We start from the raw sequence: 13,238 nt of genomic DNA, 5'->3' as shown, positions 1-13,238 counted from the left end.
AATTACACCAGGTAAAGAGAACATGGCCAGGCCTTTGTATCTCTTCCTCCATCAGTAGCTGGATGTGGCCCACCAGGAAAGGACACAACCTTGGTCTGAGACAGTCCATGAAGGAACGACAGCTGAAGGCTGTCTGCCAAAAGAAACTGGGGCAGCGGGTCCTTTCTTGAAGGGGAATTTGGGAGGCACATACTGAAAAGCAAGAGTTTTGACTGAAAGTCTACATCAGGGACAGTTAGATCTCAGGCTTACACTCTCCCTGACCCCTGCAGGGAAAGAATGTTCTAACCTCTGGGGAAATGTACAAGAGAAGCTCCACACTTGAAATTCAGGTATAGTGGAGAGTTGGGGGTGAGGTCCTGTATTACAAGCAGTGGATTTTCACAAAGTCTGCCTCCTGAATGATAAGAATCCCTCCCAACTTCCTTTCCCAGCCAATCTCCCAGAAATTTCACAGCCAAGCTGGGGAACCTCCAAGTGGGATAAAAAGATCCTTGTCAAGAGAAACTGGGCAAGCCCAGAGGAAAGACGGCCAGGTACTAAAATCTTGGAATCTCCCAGTGAAAAAGCCAGCTTCCTACCAGATCACTCCGAAACGACAGCCACCAACGAGCAAGCCTCATCAATGCTCACAGAGTTGCCAATTATTTTCTCAGAGCCTCAGTCTTCATTCTAACAGATCCCTGGTTTAGGCTAACCTGACATTTAAAGACAGCCTTGCACTGGGCACCATGCCTCACACCCATAATCCTAGCACTTCGGGAGGCCAAGTGGAGGTAGATCACTTGGCATCAGGAGTTCAAGACCAGCCTGATCCACATGGTGAAACCCCCTCTCTACTAAAAATACAAAAATTAGCTGGGTGTGGTGGTGCACGCTTGTGGTCCCAGCTACTCAGAAGGCTGAGGCAGGAGAGTCATACGAGCCCAGGAAGCAGAGGTTACAGTAAGCTGAGATCACACCACTGCACTTCCAGCCTTGGTGACAGAATAAGACTCTGACTCAAAAAAATAAATAAAATAGGCCGGGCGTGGTGGTTCATGCCTGTAATGCCATCACTTTGAGAGGCCAAGTCAGGCAGATCACCTGAGGTCAGGAGTTCAAGACCAGCCTAGCCAACATGATGAAACCCTGTCTCAGCTAAGAACACAAAAATTAGCTGGGCATGGTGGCAGGTGCCTATAATCCCAGCTACTCAGGATGCTGAGGCATAAGAATCGCTTGTACCCAGGAGGTGAAAGTTGCATTGAGCAGAGATCATGCCACCACTGCACTCCAGCCTGGACAACGAGAGCGAAACTCAGTCTCAAAAATAATAATAAAATAAAATAACAAAGACAGCCTTGAACATAAAATACAGAGAGCAAAGCAAACAAATAGAAAAGCATAGGAAGAAACTGGGCTATGCAGAACATCAAAAAAAAGCAACTTATTAAAAAAATACAACAAAATCATAGACATAGTCACAAGAGACACTGTCACATTCATGAATGAAAGGCAGGCTGCCTTTTTTTAAAAACGCAACAAAGAACAAGAAATATCAAGAGCTCTTGGAAACTAAAACTACGTTAGTCACAATTAAAAATCACTAGGAAGGTTGGAAAAGGAAATCAAAGAGATCTCCCCAGTTATAAATAGAAAGAAAGGAAATAAAATGAGTGAAATGGACAGAAAAGAATGAGAAATGAGAGGTTCAGCTGACAAGGTTCACTATCCAAATAATTGGAGTTCTAGAAATGAAAACTGAAAAATATTGGGAGGAAGAAATTTAAAAATAGGAATAGTTACAGAACTGGAACAAGTGAATCTTTGGATAAAAAATGACCATTTAGAACCAGGCACAGTAAATTTTAAAAGACATCCCCCACAATCATTGCAGGATCTCAAAAGAGCAGGAATAAATAAGAGATTAGAAAAGCTTCTAGGGAGAAATGGAGAAAAATAGCTAAAGCAGAGGAAGGCACAGGATTTAAGAAACAGGAGAGCCAACAGAGTAGAGCAGAGGGAGAAGTTATAGGATGAAAAGAAGCTGCAGGAGGACAGCAGGCCCAGAGAGCACAGAGTCCAGATCTGAGCTGGAGGACACCAGGAGGGAGGTCTGGGAGGTCGGGGAGTGAGACTGTCGAGTTATCTGCTGGAAGGTGTGTGACGCATTAGCAATAGGTTCAAAGAAAACTAAGCAAATGTTGATGCAATTAACAACTTGGGAAAAAATAATATGAGGCCAGGCGTGGTGGCCCACATCTGTAATCCCAGCACTTTGGGAGGCCAAGGTGGGCGGATCATCTGAGGTCAGGAGTTCGGGACCAGCCCGGCCAACATGGTGAAACTCCATCTCTACTAAAAAGTTCAAAAATTAGATGGGCATGGTGGTGCATGCCTGTAACCCCAGCTACTTGGGAGGCTGAGGCAGGAGAATCACTTGAACCTGGGAGGCGGAAATTTCAGTAAGCCAAGATCATGCCACTGCAATCTAGCCTGGGCGACAGAGTGAGACTCTGTCTCATAAAAGCAAAGAGAAAGGAAGTGTAATTTTACTGCAATAGTTGGTTAGTGGCAAATAATATGTACATGGAAACAATATTTACATAGGCATAATCACATAAACACTGAATATTACTCTAACCAGAAACACTCACTAGACCGTATCAGGAGACGAAGAGCAAATCAGCTGAATGACAGGGTTGGGTGGGAGTCCTGTAAGAGCTAAATGCTCTTCTGCCATAAGTGGAAGTCAACCAATCAATCTTTAAAAGTCTAAAATAAACAAATCACGATAGTATTTAGGAATTCCAGATGTAACTGCTGCATAGATAAAAAGTGGGTCTCTCCCAGAAACAACACTAAGGGTGTGGATAGGATAGGAAACTTTTTGTTTTGTTTTGTTTTGTTTTTTGAGCTCTGTTACCCAGGCTGGAGTAGAGCTGTGTGATCATAGTTCACTGCAACCCTCAACTCCTGGGCTCATGCAATTCTCCTGCCTCAGTTAATTCCAAGTAGCTGAGATTATAGGCATGTACCATGACACCTGGCTAAACGTTTTTATCCATTTTTTTTTTTTAATGTAGATGGGATCTCCCTATGTTCGAGCCCAGAGGCTCGAACGTCTGGGCTCCGGAGATGCCCCTGCCTCGGCATCCTAAAGTGCTTGGATTACAGGCACGGACCACCACGCCCAGCCAGATTGTTAAATTTTAAGACTTTGTGTCCTATTTCACTTTTTTAATGTTGGTAATAAAATAACTTTTAATAATAAATAGAATAAAGAGAGAGCTCTTTATTAAGAGAAAAAGCACCACTGGCCTGATTCAATCTGATAAAGCCTACAAGTAGCATCAATTCAATCCAATCATGAACTGTTCTTTATCTAGGCTGGCTTGAAAAATCAACATCTTCCCTTTTAAACAAAGCTCAGCCTCAGATTAATTAATAGCTGAGCTGGCACACACTTGTATTCAAATGATTCCTTCAGGTTCAGTCTCAAATTAATTAATGACTCTCCGCTGCACTTGAATGTCATGTATTTTGTCTTTCACAATTACTTAGTTTGCCTTCTCTGGACAAAGATTTACTCTTTGGCTCTCAATATACTAATAGAAATTTACTCCTACCCTGCAAACAGGAGGAGAAGAAGCAATTCATCAGCCCAGGAGAAGGCTCAAGGTGAAGACCTCCTCTGTCTAAATCACACTTTGATTAATATGAAACTGACAGACTGCAATGAGCACATAAGCTGACTGTTTTTCTGTGCTCCACTTTTAGAAGAAATCTCAGGGTGTATCACACATACATACACACACAAGAGCAGATATTAGAGACGGAATTCCAAACAGCCAGACTCAGGACAAATCCTGAGGCTAGCGCATGTAGACACCTCTAACACCCCAACTCACGTCTCTCAGCTCCCCATTTTACCTCAGATCTTCACAGGCTTCAACGCACCCGCCAATGATGGTGCTTCCCCTCAAGCAGACGCTGGGACTTCTCCAGTACTCCAGAGCCCAGCGGTTTCATCAAGGGCTCACAGGGAGAGTTACCAACCCACAGGCAAACCTCAACTAATGGGGGCCATGAGTCGGATGGATAAATCTCTGTCTTGCCAGGTGCGGTGGCTCACACCTGTAATTCCAGCACTTTGGGAGGCTGAGGCAGGCAAATCATTTAAGGTCAGGAGATCTAGACCAGCCTGGGGCAACGTGGCAAAACCCTGTCTCTAGAAAAAAAAATACCAAAATTAGCTGGGCATTGTGGCAGGCGCCTGTAGTCCTAGCTGCTCGGGAGGCTAAAGGCAGGAGGATCGCTTGAAAGTTGAGGCTGCAGTGAGCTAAGATTGCCCCACTGCACTTTCATCCTGGGCAACAGAGTGAAACGCTGTCTCAAAAACACAAAACAAACTTCTTGCAGTTGTAAATGTCCCAGGGATTCCCCATGAATCAGTGCCAAAACTGGGAAAGTCCCAGGCAAGCCAGGATGAACTCACCTGAGTAAGACAATGACTTTTTGTCCAGTCTTTGACACTTCTGATGTTATTATATGAACAACTTAAGCATTGTTGTTCTCTATTATTTTTCATCAATTCATTCAATATTTACTTGGCTCATACTCTGCCCCAATCACTGGGAATGAGAGATGAATGGGATATGTCTCAGAGTTCTCTTGGTCTGGTGGGGAAAACAAATATAAACACATCATAGCATGTTGCAATGCATATTGCGGCTGAGTAATACATAAGGCACCCCCAGGGCACAGAAAGAGGCCCATCTCTGTGGTAGAGGTGGCAAAAGAATGCAGAAGCAGGCCAGGCACAGTGGTTCATGTCTGTAATCCCAGCACTTTGGGAGGCTGAGGCAGGGGGATCACTTGAGCCCGAGTTTGAGACCAGCCTGGACAACATGGTGAGGCCCCCATCTCTACAAAAGATACAAAAATTAGCTGGGCGTAGTGGTGTGCACCTGTAATCCCAGCTACTTGGGAGGCTGAGGCAGGAGGAACGCTTGAACCCAAGGGGTAGAGGTCACAGTGAGCCAAGATTGTGCCACTGTACTCCAGCCTGGGCACTGGAGCGAGACCCTATCTCAAAAAAAAAAAAAAAAAGAAAGAAAGAAAGAAAGAAAGAAAAAAAGACAAGCACATTCTTATTTACCATTAACAAGCAATTAAAATTTGTAGTATTTTATTTCATGTTATTATAAGAGTCTCGCTCTGTCACCCAAGCTGGCTCACAGCGGCCTCTGCCTCCTCAGCTCAAGCAATCCTCCCACTTCAGCCACCTGAATAGCTAGGACAGCAGGTGCACAAAACCATGACAAGCACATATTTGATTTTTTTTTTTCCGAGATGGAGTCTTACTCTGTTACCAAGGCTGGAGTGCATTGGCACAATCTCGGCTCACTGCAACTTCTGCCTCCCAAGTTGAAGCAATTCCCCTGCCTCACCCTCCCAAGTAGCTGAGACTACAGGTGTGCACCACCAAGCCCAGCTAATTTTTGTATTTTCAGTAGAGAGGGTGTTTCTCTATGTCTGTCAGGCTGGTCTTGAACTCCTGAACTCATGATCCACCTGCCTCAGCCTCCCAAAGTGCTGGGATTACAGGCATGAGCCACCATGCCTGGCCTGAATTTTTGAATTTTTGTAGAGCTGAGGTTTCATCATAGTGCCCAGGCTGGTCTTGAACTTCTGGGCTCAAGTGATTCGCCTGCCTCAGCCTCCCAAACTGCTAGGATTATAGGTGTAAGCCACTGTGCCCAACCAGAAATTATAATTTTTTTAAATTCCATTCATCATAGCAACAAAAATTATTAAATGCCTGAGAATACACTTGAAAAAATATACAAGACTGATATGAATAAAACTATAAAAATTCACTCTCAAACATAAAAGGTGGCCTGAATAAAGGGAAACACATTCCATGCCCTTGAATGTGAAGGCTCACTTTTGTAAAGGAATCATTTCTTTCATAAATTATCAATGCGAACTAAATTAAAATCCCAATATGATTTAATAATGAAACTTGATAAATTGATTATAAGTTTCCTCTGGATGAGAAAATGTTTGAAGATAGTCAATAAATGTTTTAAGGTGGGGTACGGTGGCTCATGCCTGTAATCCCAGCACTTTGGGAGGCCAAGGTGGGTGGATCACCTAAGATCAAGAGTTCAAGACCAGCCTGGCCAACATGGTGAAACCCTGTCTCTACTAAAAATACAAAACTTAGGCTGGCGTGGTGGTGTGGTCTGTAACCCAGCTAATTGGGAGGCTGAGGCAGGAGGATCAGTTGAACTTAGGAGGTGGAGGTTGCAGTAAGCCAAAAGAAATGTTTTAACAGTAAGTAGGGCTTGATCCACTGGCTACTAAAAGATTTTTACAGTCTACCATTGGTGCAATAATAAACGAAAGAAATGAAAGACAGGAGGAAATTTGAAAAGAGACTCATTACAGATCAGAATACATTTAGGCAAAATGGTATTTAAAATCAATAGAGAGAGGAAGAATTATTCAAGAGATGAGGACAGGCCGGGCGCGGTGGCTCAAGCTTGTAATCCCAGCACTTTGGGAGGCCGAGGCGGGTGGATCACGAGGTCGAGAGATCAAGACCATCCTGGTCAACATGGTGAAACCCCGTCTCTACTAAAAATACAAAAAATTAGCTGGGCGTGGTGGTGCGTTCCTGTAATCCCAGCTACTGAGGAGGCTGAGGCAGGAGAATTGCCTGAACCCAGGAGGTGGAGGTTGCGGTGAGCCGAGATCGCACCATTGCACTCCAGCCTGGTTAACAAGAGTGAAACTCTGTCTCAAAAAAAAAAAAAAAAAAAGAGAGATGAGGACAATAGGAGTAGGATTTTCTTTTTTTAATATATATATATATATATATTTTTTTTATTGCACTTTAGGCTCTGGGGTACATGTGAAGAACATGCAGGACTGTTGCATAGGTACATACATGGCAATGTGGTTTGCTGCCTCCATCCCCATCACCTTTATCTGGCATTTCTCCCCATGTTATCCCTCCCCAACCTCCCTACCCACTGCCATCCCTCCCCTAGTCTCCCCAACAGACCCCAGTGTGTGATGCTCCCCTCCCTGTGTCCATGTGTTCTCATTGTTCTCACTCACCTATGAGTGAGAACATGTGGTGTTTGACTTTCTGTTCTTGTGTCAGTTTTCTGAGAATGATGGTTTCTAGGTTCATCTATGTCCCTACAAAGGACACAAACTCATCGTTTTTTATGGCTGTATAGCATTCCATGGTGTATATGTGCCACATTTTCCCTGTCCAGTCTATCATCAATGGGCATTTTGGTTGGTTCCAGGTCTTTGCTATTGTAAACAGTGTCGCTATGAACATACGTGTGCACGTGTCCTTATAATAAAACGATTCATAATCCTTTGGATATGTACCCAGTAATGGGATTGCTGGGTCAAATGGAATTTCTATTTCTAGGTCCTTGAGGAATCACCACACTGTCTTCCGCAATGGTTGAACTAATTTACAGGACTTTCATTTAGAAAACATTAAAGCTAAAGCCCCACCTCACACAAATGCTTACTAAAGATCTAGTGATAAGCACTAAAACAAAGAGACATTTTCTGTCCTGTGGCAAGGGCTACCAATGAGTGCCGCTTGCTGCTATGAGAACTCAGAATGTGCCTGTATTAAGCCAGATAAAAAAGTAAGTAAAAATTTTTAAAAAAAAAAAAAGAAAAAGAATTCAGAAGAGTGGAAACCGGCTTAGTGAAGTCAGGAAAGGCTTCCCTGAAACAGACTGAGTTGGGTTCTGAAATCTGAAAAAAATGAGGATTTGTCTGGCGAAGAGTTGGAAGGCAACGCACCTCGCACAACAGCTCATGGAGAAAGGAAGCAGGCAGGCAGCATTCCAGGAAGTGCAGGAGCTTAGCGCGGCTGGCGCCTAGAAAAGAGGGAGCATGGCGTAAAAAGAGCCAGCAAAGGCGGGCAGGGCCCAGATCACGCAGAGCCTTGAAGGCCACATTAAAGGTTCCAATCCATATCCTAAGAACTATCGGAATCTACTGAGAGTCTTTGCCAGGGGAGTGACCAGAAGAGATCTTGGTTTTGAAAAGGTCAACACAGGCTGCAAGGGAGAAAACTGGACTGGCTGAGAGGCTGTACTGAATAAGGGAGTAAGGAGAATGTGGACGATAGCCATGGACCACACAAAAGATACTGATGGTGGCAACGAAAATAGAGGTGGGCCAATTTAAAATGTATTTAGAGGCCAGGTGTGGTGGCTCACGCCTGTAACCCCAACACTTTGAGAGGCTGCGGCGAGCAGATCACTTGAGGTCAGGAGCTCAAGACCAGCCTGGCCAACATGGTGAAACCCCTTCTTTACTAAAAATACAAAAATTAGCTGGGTATGGTGGTGTGCACCTGTAATCCCAGCTACTCTGGAGGCTGAGGCAGGAGAATCATTTGAATCCAGGAGGTAGAGGTTGCAGTGAGCTGAGACCATGCCACTGCACTCCAGCCTGGGCAACAGAGTAAAGCTCCATCTCAACAAATAAAAATAAAATGTATTTAGGAAAAGAAAAAATGCATTTAGAAGGTAAAATGTATAGACATTATTAGTGGATTCGATACTAAGGGTATCAAACACAAAGGTGTCAAGACTAGAAGGACGGGTATGCAACCCACTGAGATAAAGAGCACAGGGTTAATTTGGAGCTGGGGAAATCACAGACTCAGGCTTGGAGATGCCGAGTTTGAGACATCTTTGAGATATTCAGTTAGAGCTATAAAGTAGGCAATAGAGAACCTTAGAAAAAACATTTATGTATCAATTTTTAATGGAACATAAAATAGGGTATGATTAACTGCTATAACAAATAAACCCCACAGTTTTGCAAATGTAACTGAAGTTGATTTTTCACGCGCAGAACAGTCCAAAGCAGCCCTTGTCCATGTGCATTGTGGGGACTCAGGTTTTGTCCTTGTGACCTGCTCCTCCCCTAGGGCCTCACAGGTCATCTGCATATAGGCAGAAGTGGAGAACACACATCTTAACCACCTCAGCCAGAGTGACACACCTTACACATCATTTCTCACTATACGCCATTGGTAAGAACTACTCATATGCAAGGAAGCTGATAATTAGTCCCTAGCTGAGCAACTGCTCCCAAGTGTAGCATTGCCAGACAAATTACAGGACGCCTAGTTAAATTCCAGTTTCAGTCCAAAGTGAATGGTGTTTTAATATAAGAACGTCCCCTACGTTGTATCTGAAATTCAAATTTAACTAGGTATCACATTTTTCAAGTTCGTTTGCTAAATCTTGCCACCCTATCTCAGGGACAATCCTATCTATGGCAATGGGTCACATATTTTGATGGATAGTTAGTCATGTCTGCCGCAGGATACAAATAACTTAGAGAAAATGTGATACAAACGTATCGTGGAATACTATACAGCCATAAAAAAGAATGACATCATGTCCTTTGCAGCAACATGGATGTAGCTGGAAGCCAAAATCCTAAACTAACCCAGGAACAGAAACCCAAATACCACATGTTCTCACTTAGGACAGGGAGCCAAACACTGGGTACTCATGAAGATGGCAACAATAGAAAGTGGGGGGCTACTAGAGAGGGAAGGGAGGCAGGCAAGGGCTGAAAAACTAAGTATTGGGTACCCTCCTCAGTACCTGGGTGACAGAATAATTCGCATCTCAAACCTCAGCCCGACACAATATAGCCACGTAACAAACCTGCACATGTACCCCCGAATCTAAAATAAAAGGTTTCCTTAAACATGGCTTAGAGCAGACCTCTTCCATATTTCCTGTATTAGCCATGGGTAGGGTTGTGGGGAAGGTATGCAGAAAGTTTTTCTTACATTTGAGAGACCAGGAAAGAGGACTTATAAGTAGAGGATGAATGAGGAGCACCCTTGATAGATCCTAAAGTCAAAAAACTAGAACCTGGCACAATTCCATGTACTGTATCCATTTAGTCGGTGAGCATGTATTGAGCACCCGCTATGCTCTGAGTGCCACACTAGAGGCTGAAGATACTGAGATATTACAATCCATGTCTTCAAGAAGCTTACAGTTGTGTAGAGTCAGGGGGAAAAGGAGGAAGCAGAACTCAGTAGATGAAGGAGCCCTTAAGTCAAACTGGTGGAAACCCCAAAGGTGGCCCAAGGGAGATGGCAGCTGAATTGCACCTTAAACGTCAGGCAGGTAGGAATGAAGCAAATGAAGAAACACAGATTGCTACAGCCACTCATGGAGTAGTCATTGGTACGGGACATACCCTCCACGATAAACATCTAGAAAACCAGACAAAATATATGACACAGTTAGCCCTGGGTAGAGCAGGGCTGTGACACCTGAGAGAAGAGAGACAAACAAGGGGAACCCTCGCTGCAATTGCCCTGGTTTGCTTGGAGGCCATTCATGGACCTTGGCAGAGGGAAGGGAAGCCAGATAGAAACTGGAAGTTTCACTGAGTGGAATAGACAAAGATAGGCATTTAGGGAGTTTGATGGTTAAGTGTTTATGTGTCAACTTGACTGAGTTAAGCGATACCCAGGGAGCTGGTAAAACACTTCTGGCTGGCTGTTTCTGTGAGGATGATTCCAGAAGAGACTAGCATTAGAATCAGTAGACTGAGTAAAGAAGAGCCAGTGTAGGCGGGCATCACCCAATCCACTGAGAATCCTGATGGGACAAAAAGGTGAAAGAAGGAAGAAGGGTAATTCTCTCTCTCTCTCTCTCTCTCTCTCTCTCTCTCTCTCTCTCTCTCTCTCAGCATATTACAGGCTTCTTGGCCTCCAAAATTGAGTGAGCCAATTCCCACAATAAACATACTTTTACATACCTGGATATATCCTGGTGAACCCTGACTAACAGAGGGAGGCTAAGGTGGCTGGAATGTATGGACCAGAGTACCAAAGAGGAGGGAGCTACACAGAGAAAACATTCCATAAATCTGTGCGAGGTTCTCCTCAAGGGTTCCACTGAATCCTAATCCATACCAACTTAGGGTAAAGCTCCATGAAGCCAAAAAAAAAAAGACAACTTTCAGGTCGTTCTGAGATGAACATTCTCAGAGCCCATTTATGGTTGAGAGAGGTTTTGAGCTCCTCTCAGTCAGAGTAGAGAGGACTCATTTAATATAAGGGCATTCAGAGAGACTCCAGAGTGTCACGCCTTTGTGGTAGAGTAAACGCTACTCTAGACCAGACCCAACGGAGCTGAAATCGAGCCTAGAAAAAAAATCAAGCTTATCTGTAAGTAAGTTTACCACCTACCGAAACAAATTTCAACATTACTTAGACAACAAAATCCAAACCCTCAACAAAGTATCATTCACAATGTCAACATCTAATTTTAAAATTACTAGACATGCAAAGAAGTGGGAAAATCTGATTCAAGCCAGGAGAAAAGTTAGTCAATAAAGACAGAGTCAGAAATAACAGTGTAATGGAATTACCCAGTGAAAGCGTGTGGGAAGGCAGTAAAATTCCAAACCAAGAGAGTAGTCGACATGCACAAGGCTTCTTTTGGTTGCACTGGTGAGAACAAGTTGTACAGCCTCCCACTGTCATCAGAGGGGCTGGGTGACATGGGACAAAGGTAGAGGTAGGCTCTTCTGAGAAATCTGGAAGACCAATGTACGTCCCATTAACTGACAAACAGAATGGCTGCCTTCCTCCCACTAAGCTGCTTCAAAGTCCCTGGGACAAGCCAGAATTTGAGTGTCTCTGTCCTAATCACAGTTTTCTCACTTATTTCTAAGATGAACTTGAATTAAATACTTGCATTTCTAAAGAAAGGAATGGGAGCTCTTTAATGAGCACCTACTATGTGCCAGCAACTATACCTAGGCACCCTCAAATTCGTTACTTCACTTAATCCGTAGACCAGCCTTGAAAGACAGGTACTTATCTCTTTCGAAATGGAAACCGGACCGGAAATTAAGGAACTTGCTTGTGTCAGTCAAGTCAAGTCAATTTGAACTGAAATCTATGAAATTCAACGAATCAAACTGTGGTGAATGTTTTGAAGTCCTCTTGTGTAGTACTGTCTTTGCAGTCAACACACTGGGGTTCAATTTTCAGCTTAGCCACTTGCTAGCTGTCTGCCTTTGGAAAGTTCCCAACCTCTTCAAGACTCAGTTTCTAAATCTGCTGAGCAGGAGAACAAATCATACTTTGTACAGTCATAGGGAAGATTAAGTGAGGCAATTAAGAATGTGAAGAGCCTGGAATAGAAGCAAGTATATACCAGGTGTTCAACAAATACCTGCCTACTCTGTCCTCTTCCTCCTCCTCCATTCACTAAATGTCTGACTCTGACCATATATAACTGCAGGAGGATGAAAACCAAAGCCAAAACCAGATCAAACAGAAAACTTTTTCTGCAAAAGTATGACAGTGGTTCTCAAAATCAGGTCCCTGGACCAACAGCGTTAGCACCACGCAGAATTTCTTTAAAATGTACATTTTATTACCCCACCCCAGACCTACTAAATAAATTCTGAGAGTGGGGGCCAGCAATCAACTTTTATAGAAACCTTGGCATGATTTTGATACACACCAATGTTTCAGAACCACTTGTATGATAGCTTTTATTGCATCAATTTAATTCATATATTGCATAGACTGTGGCTAGGTCTTAATAATCAATCTAACATTGCTCTTTCTTCTTTATTTATTATAGAGTGCCTTCAGATTACTTTATTCTGAATTATCTCTCTCCAAGAAAGAGTAAACAAAGTAAAATGGTGTGTTACATTAAAAATCTTACCCAAAAAAAAAAAAAAAAGACTAAGCTATTGATGTGATACAGAAAGACAAATGTAAAGAAGTTCTTCTTGAGAAAAACTATTTGAATGACCAAGTAGAGAAAGTGAAGCCTAAAGTGTAAGCATTTTCCCTAATTCCTAACAGGTTACCACAAGTGACCCTTCAAAAATCATTTTCAAGACTATACTTTCAGGGATCATTTCTATAGTTTGTTACTAGAGAAGTTTCTCTGAACGTGTAGAGCACCGTAACAAACAAACAAAAAATCCAACCATTTTCACAATAAATATTTTTTTCTCTTAATTTAGCTGTTCCTATTCCAATCCCTTTAACTAAACTTTAATTCCTAATTCAGCTGTCCAGTCTTCCTGACTTGAAATTTGGGGAAACCAGAAAGCAATTTTGATTTAGAAATCAGGCACTTGTCATTAGGTGCAAATGTTTCCGTGCTGAAGACCTCAAACTGTTGAAA

At 43.1% G+C, this 13,238-nt stretch overlaps 1 pseudogene; it reads left to right on the top strand.

The window, feature by feature from the left end:
* Window positions 1–12,943: 12,943 nt before the first annotated feature.
* Window positions 12,944–13,019, top strand: LOC120368393 (small nucleolar RNA U3; annotated as a pseudogene).
* Window positions 13,020–13,238: the final 219 nt, after the last annotated feature.

Source organism: Saimiri boliviensis, chromosome 9 (genome assembly GCF_048565385.1).
Source record: "Saimiri boliviensis isolate mSaiBol1 chromosome 9, mSaiBol1.pri, whole genome shotgun sequence".
NCBI lineage: Eukaryota > Metazoa > Chordata > Mammalia > Primates > Cebidae > Saimiri > Saimiri boliviensis.
The sequence above is the reverse complement of the archived record's forward strand: the minus strand, read 5'-3'. Positions and strand labels throughout refer to the sequence as shown.